Consider the following 27,293-nt stretch of genomic DNA (forward strand, 5'->3'; position numbering starts at 1 on the left):
CTGCACTTCCTTTTCTCCTGACACTCACTTGCCACGTGCCCCTCACCCTTACACACATAACACATAATTTTTGTGCACCCCGCCGCCAAGTGACCCATTACCCCACATTTTCGACATAATTTGGGTTGCCTGAAATAATGTATATATCCCCTATCCATCCCCAGTACTATTTCAGAGGGAATAGCTCTGAATCCCTCATACCCATTCGGATCTGGCCACAGACTTACACGGACTCTCCAAGCACCATTCCATACCTCATCACTATCCCTCACTTTCTCTGCACCCCCATACACTGTACAATACTTTCTTAGCCACACACACACATCCTCTCCCTCCACAGCCTCTGACCCCATCCTCACAATCACCACCCTTCTCGCAACATCAGTCAAGGTTGTCACTTGGAACCTTTTCAAAAGTTGGTCATTTTTCCCCAAATTGAACAAACTGTGACATTTCTGCAAATCACTCACAGCCCTAAAACTGACATCCCAGGTGTTTCCCCTCCCCACAGTGATAATACAATTGAGCTGCTCTGGCTTAAACCCCAGTGTCTTCTGCAACACAACCCTAGAAAACTCAAGCCTGTTAAATGCTAGCTCATCTCCCTCTCCTCCCTCTTTCAAAGAAATCCTTATACAATTAAAACGACGTGCTGCAAACCTTGGGGACGCCATTTTAATTACAAACACTAACTCACAAAAAATTAAGGGTTTTTTTTTTGTTTTTTTTTAAATTTAGCCAAGGCCAAATTAAAGCAAAATATCAATAATAGAAAAATAAACAGCAGATAAGGTGCCCTCAAAGGGTCCCCCTTACCTGCTCCACAACCTGGCTCCTGGTCTTCCGCCTGCCCTGCTCCTCTCCTACCCAGACCACAGCTACCAGCAACCAATGTTGCTCCCGTTTACCTTACCGATACCGATACCTTACCGATCGCTTCCAAATCAAACTGCGGTCAAGCCACACACTTGATCTGAGCCAAGAGGCCGAGAAGCGATGGCGACTTGGCCCTTGCCCGGGGCCCCCCAGCCCGGACGGCACAGGGGGATTCAAAGGTGGGTGCAATATGTCAAGCACAAGCAGACCCCAAAAAAACGGGCTGCTGCTTCCAGAGGGGAAATGTGCAATTTAAGCAGGAGAAAACAAAACAAAGCAAAAACACACACATAACACCAAAAACAAAACATAAACTGGCGGAGTGCGTCTTACAAATAGTCATGCCAAGCTGCTATGCTGTGCAAGGTGCCTTGGGTAACTACAACTGTGCCTCGCTGGCTGGCTGGCTTGCTAAGAAGGTCCTGGCATAGGGACATGTTCCACCACACTTGTCTGGTTAGCTGCATGCTCCCAGGAAACAACCTGCTGCTGTCTACATCATCACCACATGTGAATAAAAGAAAGAAAGACAGCAAGAAAGAAAGAGAGAAAGAAAGAAAGAGAGAAAGAAAGAAAGAGAGAAAGAAAAAAAAAAGAAGTAAAACGGCGGGAAAACTTGCATCAACACTGGCACTCTCCCTCCAGCAGGGGTAGACAAAATGCTCACAGGAGAGATCCAGATCTGACTTTGACCAACGTTAGAGAAAGGTGTGCACCGTTCCCGGAGGTACTGCAATACCGGGCCGATGCGTGGAGTGGACGGAGCAAGCCCCTGTTCCATCTCCCGATTCCAAAAATCAATTTAATATATGGTCCCCTGATAGGGGACGTATCAGATATTAAACTGATAAGAACAGATACTACACTTGATCTTAGCCAAAAGGCCGAGAAGCGATGGCGACTTGGCCCTTGCCCGGGGCCCCCCAGCCCGGACGGCACAGGGGGATTCAAAGGTGGGTGCAAAATTCCAAGCACAAGCAGACCCCCAAAAAACGGGCTGCTGCTTCCAGAGGGGAAATGTGCAATTTAAGCAGGAGAAAACAAAACAAAGCAAAAACACACACATAACACCAAAAACAAAACATAAACTGGCAGAGTGCGTCTTACAAATAGTCATGCCAAGCTGCTATGCTGTGCAAGGTGCCTTGGATAACTACAACTGTGCCTCGCTGGCTGGCTGGTTGCTAAGAAGGTCCTGGCATAGGGACATGTTCCACCACACTTGTCTGGTTAGCTGCATGCTCCCAGGAAACAACCTGCTGCTGTCTACATCATCACCACATGTGAATAAAAGAAAGAAAGACAGCAAGAAAGAAAGAGAGAAAGAAAGAGAGAAAGAGAGAAAGAAAGAGAGAAAGAAAGAAAGAGAGAAGTAAAACGGCGGGAAAACTTGCATCAACACTGGCACTCTCCCTCCAGCAGGGGTAGACAAAATGCTCACAGGAGAGATCCAGATCTGACTTTGACCAACGTTAGAGAAAGGTGTGCACCGTTCCCGGAGGTACTGCAATACCGGGCCGATGCGTGGAGTGGACGGAGCAAGCCCCTGTTCCATCTCCCGATTCCAAAAATCAATTTAATATATGGTCCCCTGATAGGGGACGTATCAGATATTAATACTCTTTTATAGAGATTTTACATTTTTTTACATTTACACCCATTCGTTTTTTCATTCATTTTACATTTCTTTTAAAGATGACATTCATGCATACAGACATACATTTTGTTTTAAAAGCATTTAAAATACATTTAAAAACACCAAGACAATTGTGCTTTGTACATGGTTAAAACAGACACAGATTAAAATCAACATGAAAAAAACCTGTGCTGTTTTAAAAGTGACTGGAAAAAAAGAACCATCTATAAAAAACCAGTGCTTGTGAGGGCCGGGGAGTGCTCTCTAAAAAAGTGAACATAAACCTAGATCTAAAACAGGGACAGGGGAAAAGGGACAGTGTATAAACAGTGAGTTAAAATTCTAAAATTTTAAAACACTTAAAATGTAACTTTTAATAGTTTACATTAAAAATCTTAAAGATACATAAAACAAAACAAAACAAAATCAAATAAAACATTCAAATTAAATCAAAGGTCCATAAAACTGAAACAAAAAGACTACATAAAACCAGGGCACCGTTGAAAAACGGTCATGCCAGCTAAAAAGGGCGGAATGCTGGCATGACAAAATAAATAAAAGGCTTAGCGGTGCCCCGTAGTCCCGCTCCTAGGAGCTAGCGGTTCCAGTTTTTTCCTTTATTCCATCTTCACGTCCTGAAGTCCGGCGATCCTCCACTCCGCGCAGGCCTTGTCCTTCCCGAGGGTCCGGATGTCCAGAATTACAAAGTCCTTGATAAGAGTTTGTGCCCTTCTGGTCGTGGTGATAGTGTCTAGCTCCTGCTTGTGATAGACACAGACGTTACGGCCTTCCCACAGGATCTGCTTGACAACATTGATGACACGCCAAACGCACTTAGCTGTGCTGGTAGTGATTCCTCCCGCAGGCCCATAGAGCACAGTCTCAGCGGTCATCTTGGCCGTGTCAGCAAACCTGTTTAGGAAGACAGAGACAGAGAGCCAGACACTGCCAGCCACATCACACTCCCAGAAGATATGGGCTGGTGTTTCTCTCTTGCGGCACTTTGCATAGGGGCATGTTTCTACTTGGGCTAGTCCCCTCCTGAACATGAACGCTCGAGTGGGGAGTGCACTGTGGACGGTGTTCCATGCTATATCCTTCTGGACATTACTGAGGCAGCTGTGAGACACATTCTCCCAGATTTTTTGGCTTTGGGTGAGGGAGAAAGTAGCTACTTTTTCAATTTCCTGGGAACCGGCAAGATATTTAGTTACAGCCTTGTATTCCCAGGAGGCCAATTTTGCTTTATCTAAGCCCAATTTATATATAGTGTCCCTTAAGGTTCTATAATACAATGGGGGGTCCCAGGAGTACGGCACGGTGTTATCAATAGTGCAGAGGCCCAAGGCCCTGAGACAGGTGGCAAAATAGAAACGATTCATGTAACATACCTTCCTGTCCAGGGCCTGGATGTTCTTGATAGTTTGCGTGAGCCCCTGCACTCGGGTGAGCTGCACAACGTCCGGGACCCCCTTACCTCCCTTCTTGTCGGCTTTACTCAGGGTGGCTCGCTTTACCCTCTCCATCTTGCTGCCCCAGATAAAGCGGTGGATAATGCGGTCCACCACTTTTTTGGTGGTCCTGTCTGGGGGAAAGATTTTTCCTACATAAGAGAGGATGGGGAACAGTATAGACTTGGTTATTAATACTCTACCCGTCATTGTTAAGGATCTTGTGCTCCATCCGCCAATCTTTTTACGGACCTGGTTAATGGCCGCCGTCCAGCTCTGGGCCCCCGAGCTATTGTTCTCGAAAATGAGGCCCAGAATCTTGATTTTGTCCTTTTTGACAGGGTACATGTCCGACAGTTCCCTATCTACCTGCCAATTTATAGACACGTAGACTTCGCTCTTGGACTTATTAATCACTGCCCCGGTCGCCGTGCAGTACTTCTCAAGGATATTACTAATCCGAGGTACCGACGATGTGTTGGTGCAAATGAGTGACACATCGTCCATATATGCTGTTGTTTTGACCTGGACCCCGTTGGATCCAGGCAGCTGGAAACCAGTTATATTGGTATCCCTACGAATTGCCTGCAGGAGGGGTTCAATGCACACGACATATAGCAGTGGGGATAGTGGGCAACCCTGTCTGACCCCTGACTGGATAGATATTTTACCAGTCAGGTGCCTGTTCACCAAGACTCGGGTACTAATGTTTGTATATATGGTTTTAACCCACTCCCTAAGTCTAGGAGCGAATTTCATCTGGTCCATCACTTTGTACATATATTCATGGCTTACCCTATCGAACGCCTTCTCCTGGTCAAGGTTGAACAGGCAGAGGGGATGGTTCCGTTCTCTAGAATAAGCCAGAATGTCCCTTGTTAACATTAAAATATCCGTGATTGACCTCCCTGGGACGCCACAAGCCTGGTCGGGGCCAATGACCAAAGGGAGGTGTACTTGTAGCCGGAGCATCAGAGCTTTGGCTAGTATCTTGTAATCCACGCAAAGGAGGCTGATTGGGCGCCAATTCCGTAGATCTTTAACTTCCCCTTTCTTATGAAGGAGAGTAATTACACTCTCCCGCATAGAAGGGCCCAACCGCTTCTCCCTGTAGACCGCTCTGTAGACCTCCGCTAAATGGACTTTTAGCGTGTCCCAAAAAAGATGGTAATACTCACCCGGGATGCCATCTGGACCTGGCGTCTTACCGGTGTTCATGGTCTTAACCGCCTGGGTGAGCTCCTCCAGCGTGAGTCCTGGGTCCTTCTCCTCCTCCTCCTCGTCCCGCACTGAGTCAGGCTCCAACTGGCTCAGGAACCACTCTATCAGGGTGTCATCTGTAGCTTTGATGTTATACAGGTCCCTATAGAAGTTCTCTACCACTTTTTTCACTCCCTCACTATCCTCTACTATCCTCCCCCTGCTGTCGAGCATGGAGGACATCAAGTGCCGCTTCTCCCTCGTTTTCTGGAAGAAGAAGCGAGTACACTTTTCGTCTTCCTCCATTTTTTGCACTTTTGCATTGTGCATGACCTTTCGTTGTTCCTCCCTACAAAGCACTGAAAGATCTAGCTTGGTCTGGGCTATCTCATCGCTTACAGGGAACCCCCGAAGCTGAAGCAGGCTCAGACGCTGGAGGGCAGCATTCAGGTGTTTATATTTGGCCCTCCTTTCTTTTGCTTTCCTCTTGCCTGCTGCTATGAAATAACCCTTAGTTCTCATTTTGACCATCTCCCACCACTCTATAGGGGAGTTGAATAGGTCACGCAAAGTGGTCCACTCAACAAGCCTGCTCTTATAGGCTGCAGCTATGGAGGGGTCATCGAGTAAGGAAGTGTTTAATTTCCAAACCCCTGACCCCATCTGGGAGGTCTGAGGGACCTGCAATGTTACCTGCAGGAGCCTATGGTCAGAGAAGAAGACGGCCTGGGTGTCTACTGCCGTCTTCGTAAGGGAGCTGGTATGCAGGACGAGATCTATACGGGAGAAGGAGGTCCCAGATGAGCTCACCCAGGTAAAGGGAGGCACCAGGTCCTTACCTGCATCACACAGGGAGAAATCAAATATTACGGAGGACAAAACTCTACTAGAGCGGTCGTTGCGTGGCCTGCTCCGGTCTACGTCCCTCAGAGCACAATTGAAGTCACCTGACACGATGACGGGTACGTTCCCCAGCAGGAGTGGACGCAGCTGTGGAAAAAATTGAACTCTTTCGTTTTGGTTAGTGGGTGCGTAGACATTGACCAGTCTGAGGGGAGTGTTGTTGTATGTCACATCCACGCTCAGAATTCTACCAGGTTCTACCTCCCTGCTGCTGCGGGAGGTAATAAATGGGTTTTTAAACAGGATACCTACTCCGTCGGCTCTGGCTATGTTGGAGCCCGACCAGAAGGAGTCCCCCAGGGTCCAACTCTCCTTCAGGTCCCTATAATCAGGGCTCGACGAAATACCACACTCCTGCAGAAACATGAGATCTGCTTTCAAGTTAGCTAGATAGTTTAGTACATCAAATCTTTTTTGTGTCTCCCTGATGCTCCTGACATTAACAGACACACATATCAGGGCCATCAGGGTAGCTAACAAGAAAAGGAGTCGCTGCATCCACCCCATAGCGACTATGATTGGGAGGTCGGGACACTCTTCCTACTCTTAGCTCTACGCTTGCTTCGAGGGGGCTTGGGCTTATTTGCAACTCCCATCACCCCTGAGAAGGTACTCACTGCTGCCTCATCCAAGAAGGCACCGTCTTTATATGCACAGTACGTGGAGTTGTTGGGGCTATTCAACTCCCCACAAGGTAAGTCTGGTGGAACTTGCTCAGGGCCCCTCGGAACGTGTGGGTCAGCTTTGTCCTGGGGGGGGTTATGACAGACAGCATTCTTTGGCTGTTACCGTCTGTTGAGTTGGAGCTGTTAGCAGACTTCTGGCTTACCGCGTCCAGGGGTATTCCCATGTCCTCCAGTGCTGTATCTAGGAGGACCTCTAGGGGGCCCCTGGTTTTGCCCATACAAGGGAGGGGGTCAAGGATGCTTTGAAGGTAGGCCCTTCGCTTGAAGAGGGTCATTGCTACCGAGGTACTGCTGGTCAGGGAAGGTGTTGACCCCGACCTCTCCCTCGGTGCATTAGTGAACACCTCTTCTGCGAGGTGTGCTAGGGTTTGTGCCAACGACTGGGAAGGCTGGCTGGGGATGCCCTGGCTGGCTGCTACCTGCCCACTAGGCGGCAGTGTAGCCGTCCCACTCGCCTCCGTCTCTGCCTGCGAGGGCAAGACTGGGGACTTTGTGTGGACATTAGCTGGTTTTGGATCTATGGGGGCCACCTGCAACTTGCTGTCTTTGATCCTGATCTTCTTTCTTTTCCCCCCCTCGTCTCTACCCTTTCTTTTCCCCACCCTCTGCTGGTTCTTCACTCCCTTCCCCTCCTTCTCACTCTCACTTTCACTGTCGCTTTCTCTTTCCTCCCCCACGGACTCAATCCTTATGGCGTCATAACGAGAGCCGAGGGGGAGTGCTGGCGCTGAGAGCATCAGCGTATCAGATATTAAACTGATAAGAACAGATACTACACTTGATCTTAGCCAAAAGGCCGAGAAGCGATGGCGACTTGGCCCTTGCCCGGGCCCCCCCAGCCCGGACGGCACAGAGGGATTCAAAGGTGGGTGCAAAATTCCAAGCACAAGCAGACCCCCAAAAAACGGGCTGCTGCTTCCAGAGGGGAAATGTGCAATTTAAGCAGGAGGAAACAAAACAAAGCAAAAACACACACATAACACCAAAAACAAAACATAAACTGGCGGAGTGCGTCTTACAAATAGTCATGCCAAGCTGCTATGCTGTGCAAGGTGCCTTGGGTAACTACAACTGTGCCTCGCTGGCTGGCTGGCTTGCTAAGAAGGTCCTGGCATAGGGACATGTTCCACCACACTTGTCTGGTTAGCTGCATGCTCCCAGGAAACAACTTGCTGCTGTCTACATCATCACCACATGTGAATAAAAGAAAAAAAGACAGCAAGAAAGAAAGAGAGAAAGAAAGAGAGAAAGAGAGAAAGAAAGAGAGAAAGAAAGAAAGAGAGAAAGAAAAAAAAAAAAGAAGTAAAACGGCGGGAAAACTTGCATCAACACTGGCACTCTCCCTCCAGCAGGGGTAGACAAAATGCTCACAGGAGAGATCCAGATCTGACTTTGACCAACGTTAGAGAAAGGTGTGCACCGTTCCCGGAGGTACTGCAATACCGGGCCGATGCGTGGAGTGGACGGAGCAAGCCCCTGTTCCATCTCCCGATTCCAAAAATCAATTTAATATATGGTCCCCTGATAGGGGACGTATCAGATATTAAACTGATAAGAACAGATACTACACTTGATCTTAGCCAAAAGGCCGAGAAGCGATGGCGACTTGGCCCTTGCCCGGGGCCCCCCAGCCCGGACGGCACAAGGGGATTCAAAGGTGGGTGCAAAATTCCAAGCACAAGCAGACCCCCAAAAAACGGGCTGCTGCTTCCAGAGGGGAAATGTGCAATTTAAGCAGGAGGAAACAAAACAAATCAAAAACACACACATAACACCAAAAACAAAACATAAACTGGCGGAGTGCGTCTTACAAATAGTCATGCCAAGCTGCTATGCTGTGCAAGGTGCCTTGGGTAACTACAACTGTGCCTCGCTGGCTGGCTGGCTGGCTGGCTAAGAAGGACCTGGCATAGGGACATGTTCCACCACACTTGTCTGGTTAGCTGCATGCTCCCAGGAAACAACCTGCTGCTGTCTACATCATCACCATATGTGAATAAAAGAAAGAAAGACAGCAAGAAAGAAAGAGAGAAAGAAAGAGAGAAAGAGAGAAAGAAAGAGAGAAAGAAAGAAAGAGAGAAAGAAAAAAAAAAGAAGTAAAACGGTGGGAAAACTTGCATCAACACTGGCACTCTCCCTCCAGCAGGGGTAGACAAAATGCTCACAGGAGAGATCCAGATCTGACTTTGACCAACGTTAGAGAAAGGTGTGCACCGTTCCCGGAGGTACTGCAATACCGGGCCGATGCGTGGAGTGGACGGAGCAAGCCCCTGTTCCATCTCCCGATTCCAAAAATCAATTTAATATATGGTCCCCTGATAGGGGACGTATCAGATATTAAACTGATAAGAACAGATACTACACTTGATCTTAGCCAAAAGGCCGAGAAGCGATGGAGACTTGGCCCTTGCCCGGGGCCCCCCAGCCCGGACGGCACAGGGGGATTCAAAGGTGGGTGCAAAATTCCAAGCACAAGCAGACCCCCAAAAAACGGGCTGCTGCTTCCAGAGGGGAAATGTGCAATTTAAGCAGGAGAAAACAAAACAGCAAAAACACACACATAACACCAAAAACAAAACATAAACTGGCGGAGTGCGTCTTACAAATAGTCATGCCAAGCTGCTATGCTGTGCAAGGTGCCTTGGGTAACTACAACTGTGCCTCGCTGGCTGGCTGGCTTGCTAAGAAGGTCCTGGCATAGGGACATGTTCCACCACACTTGTCTGGTTAGCTGCATGCTCCCAGGAAACAACCTGCTGCTGTCTACATCATCACCACATGTGAATAAAAGAAAGAAAGACAGCAAGAAAGAAAGAGAGAAAGAAAGAAAGAGAGAAAGAAAAAAAAAAGAAGTAAAACGGCGGGAAAACTTGCATCAACACTGGCACTCTCCCTCCAGCAGGGGTAGACAAAATGCTCACAGGAGAGATCCAGATCTGACTTTGACCAACGTTAGAGAAAGGTGTGCACCGTTCCCGGAGGTACTGCAATACCGGGCCGATGCGTGGAGTGGACGGAGCAAGCCCCTGTTCCATCTCCCGATTCCAAAAATCAATTTAATATATGGTCCCCTGATAGGGGACGTATCAGATATTAAACTGATAAGAACAGATACTACACTTGATCTTAGACAAAAGGCCGAGAAGCGATGGCGACTTGGCCCTTGCCCGGGGCCCCCCAGCCCGGACGGCACAGGGGGATTCAAAGGTGGGTGCAAAATTCCAAGCACAAGCAGACCCCCAAAAAACGGGCTGCTGCTTCCAGAGGGGAAATGTGCAATTTAAGCAGGAGAAAACAAAACAGCAAAAACACACACATAACACCAAAAACAAAACATAAACTGGCGGAGTGCGTCTTACAAATAGTCATGCCAAGCTGCTATGCTGTGCAAGGTGCCTTGGGTAACTACAACTGTGCCTCGCTGGCTGGCTGGCTTGCTAAGAAGGTCCTGGCATAGGGACATGTTCCACCACACTTGTCTGGTTAGCTGCATGCTCCCAGGAAACAACCTGCTGCTGTCTACATCATCACCACATGTGAATAAAAGAAAAAAAGACAGCAAGAAAGAAAGAGAGAAAGAAAGAGAGAAAGAGAGAAAGAAAGAGAGAAAGAAAGAGAGAAAGAAAAAAAAAAGAAGTAAAACGGTGGGAAAACTTGCATCAACACTGGCACTCTCCCTCCAGCAGGGGTAGACAAAATGCTCACAGGAGAGATCCAGATCTGACTTTGACCAACGTTAGAGAAAGGTGTGCACCGTTCCCGGAGGTACTGCAATACCGGGCCGATGCGTGGAGTGGACGGAGCAAGCCCCTGTTCCATCTCCCGATTCCAAAAATCAATTTAATATATGGTCCCCTGATAGGGGACGTATCAGATATTAAACTGATAAGAACAGATTTTTTTTTTTTTTTTTTTTTTTTTTTTATTCCTTTAATTCAACTCAAACACAATACAGGAAAAAAACACACTGTATGTTACAATTCAAGAACTGCTCTCCATTTTTTTTTTAACAAAATCTAACCCACACTTCCTTTCATCTTTTAACAAATAGTCCTTTAACAAAGACATTATTAATTTCTTACATGAACATGCAGACAGACGTTTCCTTTTCATTATCAATACATTGCGAGCAGTCCACAATACATCTTTCAAACAGCAAGCTATTATCCAAGCACACATTCTATTCATTTCATCATAGGGCTGCTGAAGAATACCATAAAGAAGGAAATCACTTGTTAAAACTTCTTTTGGTAAAAACTTTTCAAATAAACACTGTACACTAAACAGCACCTGTTTAGAAAAAAAACATTCAATAAATAAATGAAACACAGTTTCTTCACATTTACATTCCTGTCGGGGACACACATTTACAGGAGTGAGACCTCGTGCATGAAAAAAAGCTCTAACAGGCAAACATCTGTGCACTGACATCCATGCTATGTCTTTCTGTCTGTTAATCAAAACTTTAGCGGACACATTCTCCCAAATTTTTACTACTGTCTGTTCCATGAACACTCCTATCGGAACTACTTCCTCATATCTATTAATCTTAGAAGTGACGATCCGGGGTTTCCAATCTTCCAATGATAAAGACTCCAGCTTGTTTTTGTAGACAAACTTCAACACTGTATTTAAATAAAAAGGAACCGACCAACTGTGTGGTAATGATAATGACAAAGAAACCCAGCCAAACTTTCTCAAAGAAGCATACATATAAAACCTCAGAAAGAAGAAACATTTAGAAGACTTGTAACGTGGGAGTAAACAAATCTGCAAAACATTACATACAAAAGTGCTCATAAGGATGGATACACAGTCCGGAACATTTTTACCCCCATTCTTTGCAGGCTTAAACATAATAGCCCGACTGAGCCTATCCATTTTAGACCCCCAAATAAAATGAAACACTGCCTTATTAATGGCCCTAATACAGGCATATAGCAAGGGCCACACTTGTGCAACATACAATAAAACAGGTAAAATCTCATTCCTGAGCACTAGAGCTTTACCTTCTAAGGTCAATACCCTTTGCTGCCACAAACCAAACTTTTGGTTGACCTTTGACAACCTCTCCTCCCATGATTTTAAAATAGCCCCTTCACCCCCAAACCAGATCCCCAAAATTTTTATAAAGTCTGTTTTCACAGAAAAGGGTATTGAAATACCACTAGACCACAACCCAAAAAACATAGCTTCACTTTTCTCAAAATTAATCCTTGCCCCAGAAGCTTGACCAAACCAATCACACACCTGGATTAATTTATCTATTGAAGGCTGATCTCTACAAAACACAGACACATCGTCCATATAAAGGACGCATTTAAGCTGAGTCCCCCCGCTTCCTGGAATCACAATGCCTTGAATACATTTATCAGCCCTTATAAACCCTGCAAACATCTCAATACAGCACACAAACAATAAGGGGGACAAAGGACACCCCTGTCGAACTCCCGATTTAACTAAAAAAGGGTCTGTTTTCCACCCGTTTACCAACACAGAGCTAAAAAGATCATTATATAATAACTTCACCCACTTACAGAACTGCTCACCAAAACCTAAACGTTCTAAGACTTTAAACATAAATGCATGCGATACACGATCATAAGCTTTCTCCTGGTCCAAAGAGACCAAAACAGATTCTACCTTACGGTCCTGTAAATAACTAATAGCATCCCTGACCAGACAAAGAGTATCTGAAATTTTACGACCAGGGATACCACACGTCTGGTCTGGATCCATCACTTCAGCAATTACCGTTTTTAATCTATTAGCCATTACCTTTGCTAAAAGCTTATAATCGACGCATAACAAAGTGATTGGACGCCAATTTTTTATGTCTAATCTATCCCCTTTCTTTTTATAAATCAGCGTAATCACACCTTCTCGAAGTGAAGCCGGCATTTTCCCATTATCCAAAATTCCATTATAAACTTCTAAAAGATCGGGCCCAATTACCTCCCACAGAGCCAAGTACAGCTCCACTGGCAGCCCATCACCACCAGGGGTCTTATTCTTTTTACAGGACTTAATCGCCTCCCCCAACTCTGACAGAGAAAGTGGCCTGCCCAAAAAAGTTTTAGAATCCTCCTCCAAGGTGTTGGGAATCTTGGAAAAAAACAACTCACATAAATCTGGATTAGATGATTTCTCAGAATACAAAGATGAATAAAAATCCCCAATAACATTTAGAATATCGGTCTTAGATTTCATCACATTCTGTTGGGAGTCATACACCTCAGAAACACTAGACACATTTGCATGGACCTTTTTAAAGAAAAATCTGCTACACATTTCATCTTTTTCTAGTATTTCGACCTTAGATCTAAACATTATCTTTTTGGCCTCTTCTTGAAAAAACTTCTTTAACTCAGCCTTGGCACCCTCTATTTCTTCCCTCACCTCCCAACCAGACTCCAACAAAACAAACAAAGATTGTAACCGGGCTTGAATTTTAACAAAGCCTCTCTTTTTTAATTTATTTAACTGTTTACTTTTTTTAATAAAAAAACTCTTAATTTTCATCTTCACATGTTCCCACCAATCCCCCAGACAGTCAAAACAGCATTTAAGTGACCTCCAATTTACAAGATACTCCTTTAGTTCTTTAACATTGCTCTCAGTCAAGAGTTCCACGTTTAACTTCCAAACCCCAAGCCCGAAGGAACAGGAGGAGGAAATATCAGCTGTAAAACATAAAGCTTTGTGATCTGAAAAGAAAACTGGTAAAGTAGAACAGCTCTGAACCTTAAACACAGGAGAAACAAAAAAGAAATCAATACGTGACGCTGAAGACCCGTCTGCTCGGGCCCAAGTAAACATCCCAGTCTGTTTACCCACATCCACCAATCTAGCAGACTTCACCATGTCACTTAAAAAAAGGGATGATTTATCCAGTTTAACACTAGATGAACCAGATCTACCATCTGAATCAATTACACAATTGAAATCCCCCACCAGAATAACAGGCTTAGAAACCACCAAATAGGGAGGAACCAACTGAAATAAATCATATCTTTCATTTTTACAGGGGGATGCATATACATTAATTAGCCTGGAAGGGAAATCCTTGTACAGAATATCAACTAATAATAGACGGCCAGGTACCACTTCTTTCCTTTCCAGAATGTTGAAATCTTTCCCCTTAAAAAGAACTGCCACCCCCGAGGATTTACAATCATTCCCCCCAGACCAGATGGAAGGCCCATAAGACCACCACTTAGACAGATTCCGAGCCCCATGAGGAATGGAACACTCCTGTAAAAAAAAGACATCACAATTCTGAGAAGCCAAAAAAGAAAGAATAGAGACCAACCTAACAGTGCTTTTTACACTGCGAACATTAATGGACATATACTGTAGGCTGATCATTAAAAGGGGAAAAAAAACAAAAAACACCACAAAAACACAAAATATTAAGAGTCTGGCCTACCCGGGCCATCTTTAGGCATACCGGTGATGCTACAGAAAACCTCTACATTCCCGAAACACATGTCCTCCGAGTCCACGGAGGCAGGGGAGAAGGCATCAATTTCAAGACCTGGACTGGCACCTCCACCCGAGCCAACTGAAGAGTCAGAAGTCCCGAAGGACTCAAAAACCTGGGAACATCCTGGCACCCCCCTAGAGTCTGAGGACTCTGTAAAGTCTGAAATATCCACATTACCCACAACATCAGCAGAAACTGACACTCTGGAATCAGATCTGCTGATTTTTGTAGGCTGTTCGTCCTCCGAGACTATCTCCTTCCTCCTACTCTTCACTCTGGGATCACGAAGCACTGAAGAATACATCACCGTTGACTCCTGGGTCTCCATGATCTCACCCCACGAACTACAGTCACCAGCAACCCCCGGGGGTGCTCCAGCAACAGCAGCTGCAAGGACACGGGAAGCCTGGCTGAGATCAACATCCTTACCAGACACAACAGGACCAGTCTCAGCCACGACGCCAGCGGAATCTGCAACAGAAACAGAAACCACAGGGACCACGGCAGCAGCAGAAGCAACAGGAACCGCAACGGGGCCAGCCACTGGAGCAGCAGGAGGAGCAGCAGCAGGACCCGTAGACAGACTAGCAACCGGAGCAGTGCCCACAGCATCGGACACCTCTCTTGATATGGAAGTCCGAACAGCTAAACCAGAACAGGCAGCCTTTGGAACCTCCGAAGCCGAACGAGCAGCCTCCGCATAACTGCGAACCCTGGATGGACAGTTCTTAAAAACATGCTCCCGAGAACCACACAGATTACACTCCACAGGAGCCGCACATCCGGATGCTGTGTGTCCCTCTGTCTGGCATTTCCTGCAGAAATCAGCCACACAGGCCTCTGCGGTGTGCCCCTCCCTTCCGCACTTCCGACATCTTATCGGCTGACCCGGATAGTATAAATACCCCCTGTTCCCGCCAATTGAGAAAGAGGCTGGTGGATGTATCACCCCTCCTTCCACTGTACTGCAGGGCCGTAGCCTTACACGGAACTGTCTCTTAGCATTCCAAATCCCCAGTGTGTCTCTAATTTTGGAACCGGGGCTTAAAACATCACAAAACCTTTTCAAAAAGGTGGCAATGTCTGCATCTTGTACATAGGGGTTGTACATGTGAACAGTTAAGGGTCTAATTTCCCTCACAAACAGTGGCTCAATCACAAAATCCGACAAAGGAGCAGAGTTTTTACCTTCAAGACATCGCTTCCATACTATTGAGCAGGTACTTGCAGTTGCAAATGTCACGTCAAAAATCCCACGAGAGGTGACATCCTGGAGGCAGTAGATATCAGCAGTAGAACATCCAAGATTTTCCAGCACGATCTTTCTTGCGAAATCCGTCCTTCCCAGCACCGGCAGCATTCCATCTTTCTTCTTCAGGTTAAACCTCACCGTGTTCAGCAATCGCACCCCTTGGGCCGATGAATCTTCCGCCGTTGCCATCGCCTTCTCCTTCTTCACACAATCCTCTGCTGCGGTCACGCCACATACATTGGATCCGAGCCAAGAGGCCGAGAAGCGATGGCGACTTGGCCCTTGCCCGGGGCCCCCCAGCCCGGACGGCACAGGGGGATTCAAAGGTGGGTGCAAAATTCCAAGCACAAGCAGACCCCCAAAAAACGGGCTGCTGCTTCCAGAGGGGAAATGTGCAATTTAAGCAGGAGGAAACAAAACAAATCAAAAACACACACATAACACCAAAAACAAAACATAAACTGGCGGAGTGCGTCTTACAAATAGTCATGCCAAGCTGCTATGCTGTGCAAGGTGCCTTGGGTAACTACAACTGTGCCTCGCTGGCTGGCTGGCTGGCTGGCTAAGAAGGACCTGGCATAGGGACATGTTCCACCACACTTGTCTGGTTAGCTGCATGCTCCCAGGAAACAACCTGCTGCTGTCTACATCATCACCATATGTGAATAAAAGAAAGAAAGACAGCAAGAAAGAAAGAGAGAAAGAAAGAGAGAAAGAGAGAAAGAAAGAGAGAAAGAAAGAAAGAGAGAAAGAAAAAAAAAGAAGTAAAACGGCGGGAAAACTTGCATCAACACTGGCACTCTCCCTCCAGCAGGGGTAGACAAAATGCTCACAGGAGAGATCCAGATCTGACTTTGACCAACGTTAGAGAAAGGTGTGCACCGTTCCCGGAGGTACTGCAATACCGGGCCGATGCGTGGAGTGGACGGAGCAAGCCCCTATTCCATCTCCCGATTCCAAAAATCAATTTAATATATGGTCCCCTGATAGGGGACGTATCAGATATTAAACTGATAAGAACAGATACTACACTTGATCTTAGCCAAAAGGCCGAGAAGCGATGGCGACTTGGCCCTTGCCCGGGGCCCCCCAGCCCGGACGGCACAGGGGGATTCAAAGGTGGGTGCAAAATTTCAAGCACAAGCAGACCCCCAAAAAACGGGCTGCTGCTTCCAGAGGGGAAATGTGCAATTTAAGCAGGAGGAAACAAAACAAATCAAAAACACACACATAACACCAAAAACAAAACATAAACTGGCGGAGTGCGTCTTACAAATAGTCATGCCAAGCTGCTATGCTGTGCAAGGTGCCTTGGGTAACTACAACTGTGCCTCGCTGGCTGGCTGGCTTGCTAAGAAGGTCCTGGCATAGGGACATGTTCCACCACACTTGTCTGGTTAGCTGCATGCTCCCAGGAAACAACCTGCTGCTGTCTACATCATCAACACATGTGAATAAAAGAAAGAAAGACAGCAAGAAAGAAAGAGAGAAAGAAAGAGAGAAAGAAAGAAAGAGAGAAAGAAAAAAAAAGAAGTAAAACGGCGGGAAAACTTGCATCAACACTGGCACTCTCCCTCCAGCAGGGGTAGACAAAATGCTCACAGGAGAGATCCAGATCTGACTTTGACCAACGTTAGAGAAAGGTGTGCACCGTTCCCGGAGGTACTGCAATACCGGGCCGATGCGTGGAGTGGACGGAGCAAGCCCCTGTTCCATCTCCCGATTCCAAAAATCAATTTAATATATGGTCCCCTGATAGGGGACGTATCAGATATTAAACTGATAAGAACAGATACTACACTTGATCTTAGCCAAAAGGCCGAGAAGCGATGGCGACTTGGCCCTTGCCCGGGGCCCCCCAGCCCGGACGGCACAGGGGGATTCAAAGGTGGGTGCAAAATTCCAAGCACAAGCAGACCCCCAAAAAACGGGCTGCTGCTTCCAGAGGGGAAATGTGCAATTTAAGCAGGAGAAAACAAAACAAAGCAAAAACACACACATAACACCAAAAACAAAACATAAACTGGCGGAGTGCGTCTTACAAATAGTCATGCCAAGCTGCTATGCTGTGCAAGGTGCCTTGGGTAACTACAACTGTGCCTCGCTGGCTGGCTGGCTGGCTGGCTAAGAAGGACCTGGCATAGGGACATGTTCCACCACACTTGTCTGGTTAGCTGCATGCTCCCAGGGAACAACCTGCTGCTGTCTACATCATCACCACATGTGAATAAAAGAAAGAAAGACAGCAAGAAAGAAAGAGAGAAAGAAAGAGAGAAAGAGAGAAAGAAAGAGAGAAAGAAAGAAAGAAAGATAGAAAGAAAAAAAAAAGAAGTAAAACGGCGGGAAAACTTGCATCAACACTGGCACTCTCCCTCCAGCAGGGGTAGACAAAATGCTCACAGGAGAGATCCAGATCTGACTTTGACCAACGTTAGAGAAAGGTGTGCACCGTTCCCGGAGGTACTGCAATACCGGGCCGATGCGTGGAGTGGACGGAGCAAGCCCCTGTTCCATCTCCCGATTCCAAAAATCAATTTAATATATGGTCCCCTGATAGGGGACGTATCAGATATTAAACTGATAATACTCTTTTATTGAGATTTTACATTTTTTTACATTTACACCCATTCGTTTTTTCATTCATTTTACATTTCTTTTAAAGATGACATTCATGCATACAGACATACATTTTGTTTTAAAAGCATTTAAAATACATTTAAAAACACCAAGACAATTGTGCTTTGTACATGGTTAAAACAGACACAGATTAAAATCAACATGAAAAAAACCTGTGCTGTTTTAAAAGTGACTGGAAAAAAAGAACCATCTATAAAAAACCAGTGCTTGTGAGGGCCGGGGAGTGCTCTCTAAAAGGTTCAAAAGTGAACATAAAACTAGATCTAAAACAGGGACAGGGGAAAAGGGACAGTGTATAAAACAGTGAGTTAAAATTCTAAAATTTTAAAACACTTAAAATGTAACTTTTAATAGTTTACATTAAAAATCTTAAAGATACATAAAACAAAACAAAACAAAATCAAATAAAACATTCAACGTAAATCAAATAAAAGTCCATAAAACTGAAACAAAAGACTACATAAAACCAGGGCACCGTTGAAAAACGGTCATGCCAGCTAAAAAGGGCGGAATGCTGGCATGACAAAATAAATAAAAGGCTTAGCGGTGCCCCGTAGTCCCGCTCCTAGGAGCTAGCGGTTCCAGTTTTTTCCTTTATTCCATCTTCACGTCCTGAAGTCCGGCGATCCTCCACTCTGCGCAGGCCTTGTCCTTCCCGAGGGTCCGGATGTCCAGAATTACAAAGTCCTTGATAAGAGTTTGTGCCCTTCTGGTCGTGGTGATAGTGTCTAGCTCCTGCTTGTGATAGACACAGACGTTACGGCCTTCCCACAGGATCTGCTTGACAACATTGATGACACGCCAAACGCACTTAGCTGTGCTGGTAGTGATTCCTCCCGCAGGCCCATAGAGCACAGTCTCAGCGGTCATCTTGGCCGTGTCAGCAAACCTGTTTAGGAAGACAGAGACAGAGAGCCAGACACTGCCAGCCACATCACACTCCCAGAAGATATGGGCTGGTGTTTCTCTCTTGCGGCACTTTGCATAGGGGCATGTTTCTACTTGGGCTAGTCCCCTCCTGAACATGAACGCTCGAGTGGGGAGTGCACTGTGGACGGTGTTCCATGCTATATCCTTCTGGACATTACTGAGGCAGCTGTGAGACACATTCTCCCAGATTTTTTGGCTTTGGGTGAGGGAGAAAGTAGCTACTTTTTCAATTTCCTGGGAACCGGCAAGATATTTAGTTACAGCCTTGTATTCCCAGGAGGCCAATTTTGCTTTATCTAAGCCCAATTTATATATAGTGTCCCTTAAGGTTCTATAATACAATGGGGGGTCCCAGGAGTACGGCACGGTGTTATCAATAGTGCAGAGGCCCAAGGCCCTGAGACAGGTGGCAAAATAGAAACGATTCATGTAACATACCTTCCTGTCCAGGGCCTGGATGTTCTTGATAGTTTGCGTGAGCCCCTGCACTCGGGTGAGCTGCACAACGTCCGGGACCCCCTTACCTCCCTTCTTGTCGGCTTTACTCAGAGTGGCTCGCTTTACCCTCTCCATCTTGCTTCCCCAGATAAAGCGGTGGATAATGCGGTCCACCACTTTTTTGGTGGTCCTGTCTGGGGGAAAGATTTTTCCTACATAAGAGAGGATGGGGAACAGTATAGACTTGGTTATTAATACTCTACCCGTCATTGTTAAGGATCTTGTGCTCCATCCGCCAATCTTTTTACGGACCTGGTTAATGGCCGCCGTCCAGCTCTGGGCCCCCGAGCTATTGTTCTCGAAAATGAGGCCCAGAATCTTGATTTTGTCCTTTTTGACAGGGTACATGTCCGACAGTTCCCTATCTACCTGCCAATTTTTAGACACGTAGACTTCGCTCTTGGACTTATTAATCACTGCCCCGGTCGCCGTGCAGTACTTCTCAAGGATATTACTAATCCGAGGTACCGACGATGTGTTGGTGCAAATGAGTGACACATCGTCCATATATGCTGTTGTTTTGACCTGGACCCCGTTGGATCCAGGCAGCTGGAAACCAGTTATATTGGTATCCCTACGAATTGCCTGCAGGAGGGGTTCAATGCACACGACATATAGCAGTGGGGATAGTGGGCAACCCTGTCTGACCCCTGACTGGATAGATATTTTACCAGTCAGGTGCCTGTTCACCAAGACTCGGGTACTAATGTTTGTATATATGGTTTTAACCCACTCCCTAAGTCCAGGAGCGAATTTCATCTGGTCCATCACTTTGTACATATATTCATGGCTTACCCTATCGAACGCCTTCTCCTGGTCAAGGTTGAACAGGCAGAGGGGATGGTTCCGTTCTCTAGAATAAGCCAGAATGTCCCTTGTTAACATTAAAATATCCGTGATGGACCTCCCTGGGACGCCACAAGCCTGGTCGGGGCCAATGACCAAAGGGAGGTGTACTTGTAGCCGGAGCATCAGAGCTTTGGCTAGTATCTTGTAATCCACGCAAAGGAGGCTGATTGGGCGCCAATTCCGTAGATCTTTAACTTCCCCTTTCTTATGAAGGAGAGTAATTACACTCTCCCGCATAGAAGGGCCCAACCGCTTCTCCCTGTAGACCGCTCTGTAGACCTCCGCTAAATGGACTTTTAGCGTGTCCCAAAAAAGATGGTAATACTCACCCGGGATGCCATCTGGACCTGGCGTCTTACCGGTGTTCATGGTCTTAACCGCCTGGGTGAGCTCCTCCAGCGTGAGTTCTGGGTCCTTCTCCTCCTCCTCGTCGTCCCGCACTGAGTCAGGCTCCAACTGGCTCAGGAACCACTCTATCAGGGTGTCATCTGTAGCTTTGATGTTATACAGGTCCCTATAGAAGTTCTCTACCACTTTTTTCACTCCCTCACTATCCTCTACTATCCTCCCCCTGCTGTCGAGCATGGAGGACATCAAGTGCCGCTTCTCCCTCGTTTTCTGGAAGAAGAAGCGAGTACACTTTTCGTCTTCCTCCATTTTTTGCACTTTTGCATTGTGCATGACCTTTCGTTGTTCCTCCCTACAAAGCACTGAAAGATCTAGCTTGGTCTGGGCTATCTCGTCGCTTACAGGGAACCCCCGAAGCTGAAGCAGGCTCAGACGCTGGAGGGCAGCATTCAGGTGTTTATATTTGGCCCTCCTTTCTTTTGCTTTCCTCTTGCCTGCTGCTATGAAATAACCCTTAGTTCTCATTTTGACCATCTCCCACCACTCTATAGGGGAGTTGAATAGGTCACGCAAAGTGGTCCACTCAACAAGCCTGCTCTTATAGGCTGCAGCTATGGAGGGGTCATCGAGTAAGGAGGTGTTTAATTTCCAGACCCCTGACCCCATCTGGGAGGTCTGAGGGACCTGCAATGTTACCTGCAGGAGCCTATGGTCAGAGAAGAAGACGGCCTGGGTGTCTACTGCCGTCTTCGTAAGGGAGCTGGTATGCAGGACGAGATCTATACGGGAGAAGGAGGTCCCAGATGAGCTCACCCAGGTAAAGGGAGGCACCAGGTCCTTACCTGCATCACACAGGGAGAAATCAGATATTACGGAGGACAAAACTCTACTAGAGCGGTCGTTGCGTGGCCTGCTCCGGTCTACGTCCCTCAGAGCACAATTGAAGTCACCTGACACGATGACGGGTACGTTCCCCAGCAGGAGTGGACGCAGCTGTGGAAAAAATTGAACTCTTTCGTTTTGGTTAGTGGGTGCGTAGACATTGACCAGTCTGAGGGGAGTGTTGTTGTATGTCACATCCACGCTCAGAATTCTACCAGGTTCTACCTCCCTGCTGCTGCGGGAGGTAATAAATGTGTTTTTAAACAGGATACCTACTCCGTCGGCTCTGGCTATGTTGGAGCCCGACCAGAAGGAGTCCCCCAGGGTCCAACTCTCCTTCAGGTCCCTATAATCAGGGCTCGACGAAATACCACACTCCTGCAGAAAGATGAGATCTGCTTTCAAGTTAGCTAGATAGTTTAGTACATCAAATCTTTTTTGTGTCTCCCTGATGCTCCTGACATTAACAGACACACATATCAGGGCCATCAGGGTAGCTAACAAGAAAAGGAGTCGCTGCGTCCACCCCATAGCGACTATGATTGGGAGGTCGGGACACTCTTCCTACTCTTAGCTCTACGCTTGCTTCGAGGGGGCTTGGGCTTATTTGCAACTCCCATCACCCCTGAGAAGGTACTCACTGCTGCCTCGTCCAAGAAGGCACCGTCTTTATATGCACAGTACGTGGAGTTGTTGGGGCTATTCAACTCCCCACAAGGTAAGTCTGGTGGAACTTGCTCAGGGCCCCTCGGAACGTGTGGGTCAGCTTTGTCCTGGGGGGGGGTTATGACAGACAGCATTCTTTGGCTGTTACCGTCTGTTGAATTGGAGCTGTTAGCAGACTTCTGGCTTACCGCGTCCAGGGGTATTCCCATGTCCTCCAGTGCTGTATCTAGGAGGACCTCTAGGGGGCCCCTGGTTTTGCCCATACAAGGGAGGGGGTCAAGGATGCTTTGAAGGGAGGCCCTTCGCTTGAAGAGGGTCATTGCTACAGAGGTACTGCTGGTCAGGGAAGGTGTTGACCCCGACCTCTCCCTCGGTGCATTAGTGAACACCTCTTCTGCAAGGTGTGCTAGGGTTTGTGCCAACGACTGGGAAGGCTGGCTGGGGATGCCCTGGCTGGCTGCTACCTGCCCACTAGGCGGCAGTGTAGCCGTCCCACTCGCCTCCGTCTCTGCCTGCGAGGGCAAGACTGGGGACTTTGTGTGGACATTAGCTGGTTTTGGATCTATGGGGGCCACCTGCAACTTGCTGTCTTTGATCCTGATCTTCTTTCTTTTCCCCCCCTCGTCTCTACCCTTTCTTTTCCCCACCCTCTGCTGGTTCTTCACTCCCTTCCCCTCCTTCTCACTCTCACTTTCACTGTCGCTTTTGCTTTCCTCCCCCACGGACTCAATCCTTATGGCGTCATAACGAGAGCCGAGGGGGAGTGCTGGCGCTGAGAGGGCCCTACTCAGGGGGGGGCCGCTGCTGGGTCCGGGCTCCCTCCCTGACTCGTGTTCTGCATCAGAGGAGCTACTGGAGGAGCTAGTGGAGTGGCTGTTGTACTCTCTCTCTGGGCTGGGGGAAGGGGTCCTCGTAAAACGGGACATGTCTCGGGGGCGGGGGGGTGAGGGGGTGCTGGTGATGATGGTGGTGCTGGAGTCTGGGTCTTGGATACTGTTGGTGGTGATGTGGACTGATCTTTGTTACTTGCTCCCTCTTCCTGCTCAGGCCTAGGCTTGTTCGTATTTGCCTTGCTGGCTCTGGCCATGTTGGCATAGGAAGAGGGGCAGTCCTTAAACAGGTGCCCCTTCTTTCCACACAAATTGCACTGCCTCTCTTCTCTGCAGTGGCTGGTCTCGTGGGGGGCGCCGCAGTTCCTGCACTTGACTACAGTACACGCGGCCGCCAGGTGTCCTAATTCCCCACATTTCCTGCAGAGTTTTGGCATCCCATTATAGAATACCAGCCCTCTGTTGGGCCCTAACACTATGGAGTTTGGAATGTGGCGGACGCCTCCAATGCCCGATGGATCAACATTAAGGCGTACCAGCCACTTTCTGGCTCCTGTCCAAACCCCATCTTCGTCTGTAATTTTCCTCCCTTCTGATGACACCCTCCCATAGCGGTTAAGCCATGTTGTAATATCATAGTCGCTAACAGCCTCATTGAAAAATTGGACAGTAACAACTTTCATTTCTCTGTCTGTCAGAGCATCCACACAAAATTCTTTGTATGGAGCGAGATATTTATTCTCCCCCCAAAAGGACCACATTTCTTGTAACTTTTGGGGGTTCCTAAAACTGATCTCAAAACACTTCCTTAAGCCCTGGCAATTTCACCAAACAATTCAAGTCAGAAGGGGAAAAACCCATACCCCTCTGAAGAATGGTCCGGCTGAACTCCAGTCTCGTCAGTCCTGGTTCCGTTTCCTCTTGCTGGGTCCTTGTGAAGCGCACCGCATTGTGCCTCCTGGTCTCCTGGGTTGGCCGGAACGCCATCCTTCAGCTGGCTCCTCCGATTGGGGTGGGAGAAGCCTCTGGACGTCCGGGTTGTCTCTCTCTACGAAAAAGAGACAACGTAAGCAGCAAATCTGGGCAGTTGAAGGAACTATTACTTTAGTCCCTGAGGAGATGGTCGCCTCGCAAGAGGGACCCCCTCCCCAGGTGAACGGTGTCCTTCCCTGGCGGAGTAGGGGGCGCTGCTTGGCACCGAGACCACGTAGGAAGAATCGTGGCTGTGACGCCTCCTCGGGGTCCGGGGCCGCCCTCTGCTCCTCCCAGATGGCGCCCTCTGCTGGGCGCCTGCTGCTCTCTCGGTCTGGATCTCGATTACAATCAAAGGCTGGGGATGAGGTCGTCTAGGTCATCAAAGGGTCCTCAAAGGTCGTCTGGATGGTAGGTCCTCCTTCTCTCTAACTCCAGGAACGTCTGGAAAAGCCGGAACCGCCTGAAAAAGAAAAAAACTGGAACCGCCTGAAAAAGAAAAAACTGCTCTCAACAGTCAACAAAATCTTGAAAGACCCTCGGCCTGGATTGGGCAAGCCAAAACCAGACTGAGCATTAGTCTTCCAAAAAGTTGCCGAGCTGAAGAAAGCCAGTCAAAAATAAAAAAAAATTCTGTTCCTCCTCACCCGAACAAACCTCTCACAGACCCTATCATATTAAACTGATAAGAACAGATACTACACTTGATCTTAGCCAAAAGGCCGAGAAGCGATGGCGACTTGGCCCTTGCCCGGGGCCCCCCAGCCCGGACGGCACAGGGGGATTCAAAGGTGGGTGCAAAATTTCAAGCACAAGCAGACCCCAAAAAAACGGGCTGCTGCTTCCAGAGGGGAAATGTGCAATTTAAGCAGGAGAAAACAAAACAAAGCAAAAACACACACATAACACCAAAAACAAAACATAAACTGGCGGAGTGCGTCTTACAAATAGTCATGCCAAGCTGCTATGCTGTGCAAGGTGCCTTGGGTAACTACAACTGTGCCTCGCTGGCTGGCTGGCTTGCTAAGAAGGTCCTGGCATAGGGACATGTTCCACCACACTTGTCTGGTTAGCTGCATGCTCCCAGGAAACAAACTGCTGCTGTCTACATCATCACCACATGTGAATAAAAGAAAGAAAGACAGCAAGAAAGAAAGAGAGAAAGAAAGAGAGAAAGAGAGAAAGAAAGAGAGAAAGAAAAAAAAAGAAATAAAACGGCGGGAAAACTTGCATCAACACTGGCACTCTCCCTCCATCAGGGGTAGACAAAATGCTCACATGAGAGATCCAGATCTGACTTTGACCAACGTTAGAGAAAGGTGTGCACCGTTCCCGGAGGTACTGCAATACCGGGCCGATGCGTGGAGTGGACGGAGCAAGCCCCTGTTCCATCTCCCGATTCCAAAAATCAATTTAATATATGGTCCCCTGATAGGGGACGTATCAGATATTAAACTGATAAGAACAGATACTACACTTGATCTTAGCCAAAAGGCCGAGAAGCGATGGCGACTTGGCCCTTGCCCGGGGCCCCCCAGCCCGGACGGCACAGGGGGATTCAAAGGTAGGTGCAAAATTTCAAGCACAAGCAGACCCCAAAAAAACGGGCTGCTGCTTCCAGAGGGGAAATGTGCAATTTAAGCAGGAGAAAACAAAACAAAGCAAAAACACACACATAACACCAAAAACAAAACATAAACTGGCGGAGTGCGTCTTACAAATAGTCATGCCAAGCTGCTATGCTGTGCAAGGTGCCTTGGGTAACTACAACTGTGCCTCGCTGGCTGGCTGGCTTGCTAAGAAGGTCCTGGCATAGGGACATGTTCCACCACACTTGTCTGGTTAGCTGCATGCTCCCAGGAAACAAACTGCTGCTGTCTACATCATCACCACATGTGAATAAAAGAAAGAAAGACAGCAAGAAAGAAAGAGAGAAAGAAAGAGAGAAAGAGAGAAAGAAAGAGAGAAAGAAAGAAAGAGAGAGAGAAAGAAAAAAAAAAGAAGTAAAACAGCGGGAAAACTTGCATCAACACTGGCACTCTCCCTCCAGCAGGGGTAGACAAAATGCTCACAGGAGAGATCCAGATCTGACTTTGACCAACGTTAGAGAAAGGTGTGCACCGTTCCCGGAGGTACTGCAATACCGGGCCGATGCGTGGAGTGGACGGAGCAAGCCCCTGTTCCATCACCCGATTCCAAAAATCAATTTAATATATGGTCCCCTGATAGGGGACGTATCAGATATTAAACTGATAAGAACAGATACTCCTTTATTGAGATTTTACATTTTTTACATTTACACCCATTCGTTTTTTTCATTCATTTTACATTTCTTTTAAAGATGACATTCATGCATACAGACATACATTTTGTTTTAAAAGCATTTAAAATACATTTAAAAACACCAAGACAATTGTGCTTTGTACATGGTTAAAACAGACACAGATTAAAATCAACATGAAAAAAACCTGTGCTGCTTTAAAAGTGACTGGAAAAAAAGAACCATCTATAAAAAACCAGTGTTTGTGAGGGCCGGGGAGTGCTCTCTAAAAAAGTTCAAAAGTGAACATAAAACTAGATCTAAAACAGGGACAGGGGAAAAGGGACAGTGTATAGAACAGTGAGTTAAAATTCTAAAATTTTAAAACACTTAAAATGTAACTTTTAATAGTTTACATTAAAAATCTTAAAGATACATAAAACTAAACAAAATCAAATAAAACATTCAACGTAAATCAAATAAAAGTCCATAAAACTGAAACAAAAAGACTACATAAAACCAGGGCACCGTTGAAAAAACGGTCATGCCAGCTAAAAAGGGCGGAATGCTGGCATGACAAAATAAATAAAAGGCTTAGCGGTGCCCCGTAGTCCCGCTCCTAGGAGCTAGCGGTTCCAGTTTTTTCCTTTATTCCATCTTCACGTCCTGAAGTCCGGCGATCCTCCACTCCGCGCAGGCCTTGTCCTTCCCGAGGGTCCGGATGTCCAGAATTACAAAGTCCTTGATAAGAGTTTGTGCCCTTCTGGTCGTGGTGATAGTGTCTAGCTCCTGCTTGTGATAGACACAGACGTTACGGCCTTCCCACAGGATCTGCTTGACAACATTGATGACACGCCAAACGCACTTAGCTGTGCTGGTATCGATTCCTCCTGCAGGCCCATAGAGCACAGTCTCAGCGGTCATCTTGGCC

General features: G+C 47.1%; 7 non-coding genes and 6 pseudogenes across 7 annotated transcripts; all 13 read right to left on the reverse strand.

Moving 5' to 3' along the window:
* Positions 1-1,581: 1,581 nt before the first annotated feature.
* On the reverse strand, positions 1,582-1,772 carry LOC131739135 (U2 spliceosomal RNA). Its single transcript, XR_009330302.1, has one exon. It is a non-coding gene; the product is annotated as a U2 spliceosomal RNA (small nuclear RNA).
* A 583-nt stretch (positions 1,773-2,355) lies between these two features.
* Positions 2,356-2,510, reverse strand: LOC131738607 (U2 spliceosomal RNA; annotated as a pseudogene).
* Positions 2,511-7,465: 4,955 nt separating this feature from the next.
* On the reverse strand, positions 7,466-7,560 carry LOC131738557 (U2 spliceosomal RNA; annotated as a pseudogene).
* A 601-nt stretch (positions 7,561-8,161) lies between these two features.
* Positions 8,162-8,352, reverse strand: LOC131739136 (U2 spliceosomal RNA). The gene has a single exon (XR_009330303.1). It is a non-coding gene; the product is annotated as a U2 spliceosomal RNA (small nuclear RNA).
* A 603-nt stretch (positions 8,353-8,955) lies between these two features.
* On the reverse strand, positions 8,956-9,146 carry LOC131739137 (U2 spliceosomal RNA). The gene has a single exon (XR_009330304.1). It is a non-coding gene; the product is annotated as a U2 spliceosomal RNA (small nuclear RNA).
* Positions 9,147-9,711: 565 nt separating this feature from the next.
* Positions 9,712-9,902, reverse strand: LOC131738323 (U2 spliceosomal RNA). The gene has a single exon (XR_009329887.1). It is a non-coding gene; the product is annotated as a U2 spliceosomal RNA (small nuclear RNA).
* A 593-nt stretch (positions 9,903-10,495) lies between these two features.
* On the reverse strand, positions 10,496-10,703 carry LOC131738496 (U2 spliceosomal RNA; annotated as a pseudogene).
* A 5,658-nt stretch (positions 10,704-16,361) lies between these two features.
* Positions 16,362-16,552, reverse strand: LOC131738907 (U2 spliceosomal RNA). Its single transcript, XR_009330075.1, has one exon. It is a non-coding gene; the product is annotated as a U2 spliceosomal RNA (small nuclear RNA).
* Positions 16,553-17,130: 578 nt separating this feature from the next.
* On the reverse strand, positions 17,131-17,321 carry LOC131739138 (U2 spliceosomal RNA). The gene has a single exon (XR_009330305.1). It is a non-coding gene; the product is annotated as a U2 spliceosomal RNA (small nuclear RNA).
* Positions 17,322-17,928: 607 nt separating this feature from the next.
* Positions 17,929-18,091, reverse strand: LOC131738541 (U2 spliceosomal RNA; annotated as a pseudogene).
* A 6,539-nt stretch (positions 18,092-24,630) lies between these two features.
* Positions 24,631-24,836, reverse strand: LOC131738611 (U2 spliceosomal RNA; annotated as a pseudogene).
* Positions 24,837-25,418: 582 nt separating this feature from the next.
* On the reverse strand, positions 25,419-25,609 carry LOC131739140 (U2 spliceosomal RNA). Its single transcript, XR_009330307.1, has one exon. It is a non-coding gene; the product is annotated as a U2 spliceosomal RNA (small nuclear RNA).
* Positions 25,610-26,212: 603 nt separating this feature from the next.
* On the reverse strand, positions 26,213-26,382 carry LOC131738425 (U2 spliceosomal RNA; annotated as a pseudogene).
* Positions 26,383-27,293: the final 911 nt, after the last annotated feature.

The sequence above is a fragment of the Acipenser ruthenus genome, chromosome 10 (assembly GCF_902713425.1).
Source record: "Acipenser ruthenus chromosome 10, fAciRut3.2 maternal haplotype, whole genome shotgun sequence".
Classification (NCBI taxonomy): domain Eukaryota; kingdom Metazoa; phylum Chordata; class Actinopteri; order Acipenseriformes; family Acipenseridae; genus Acipenser; species Acipenser ruthenus.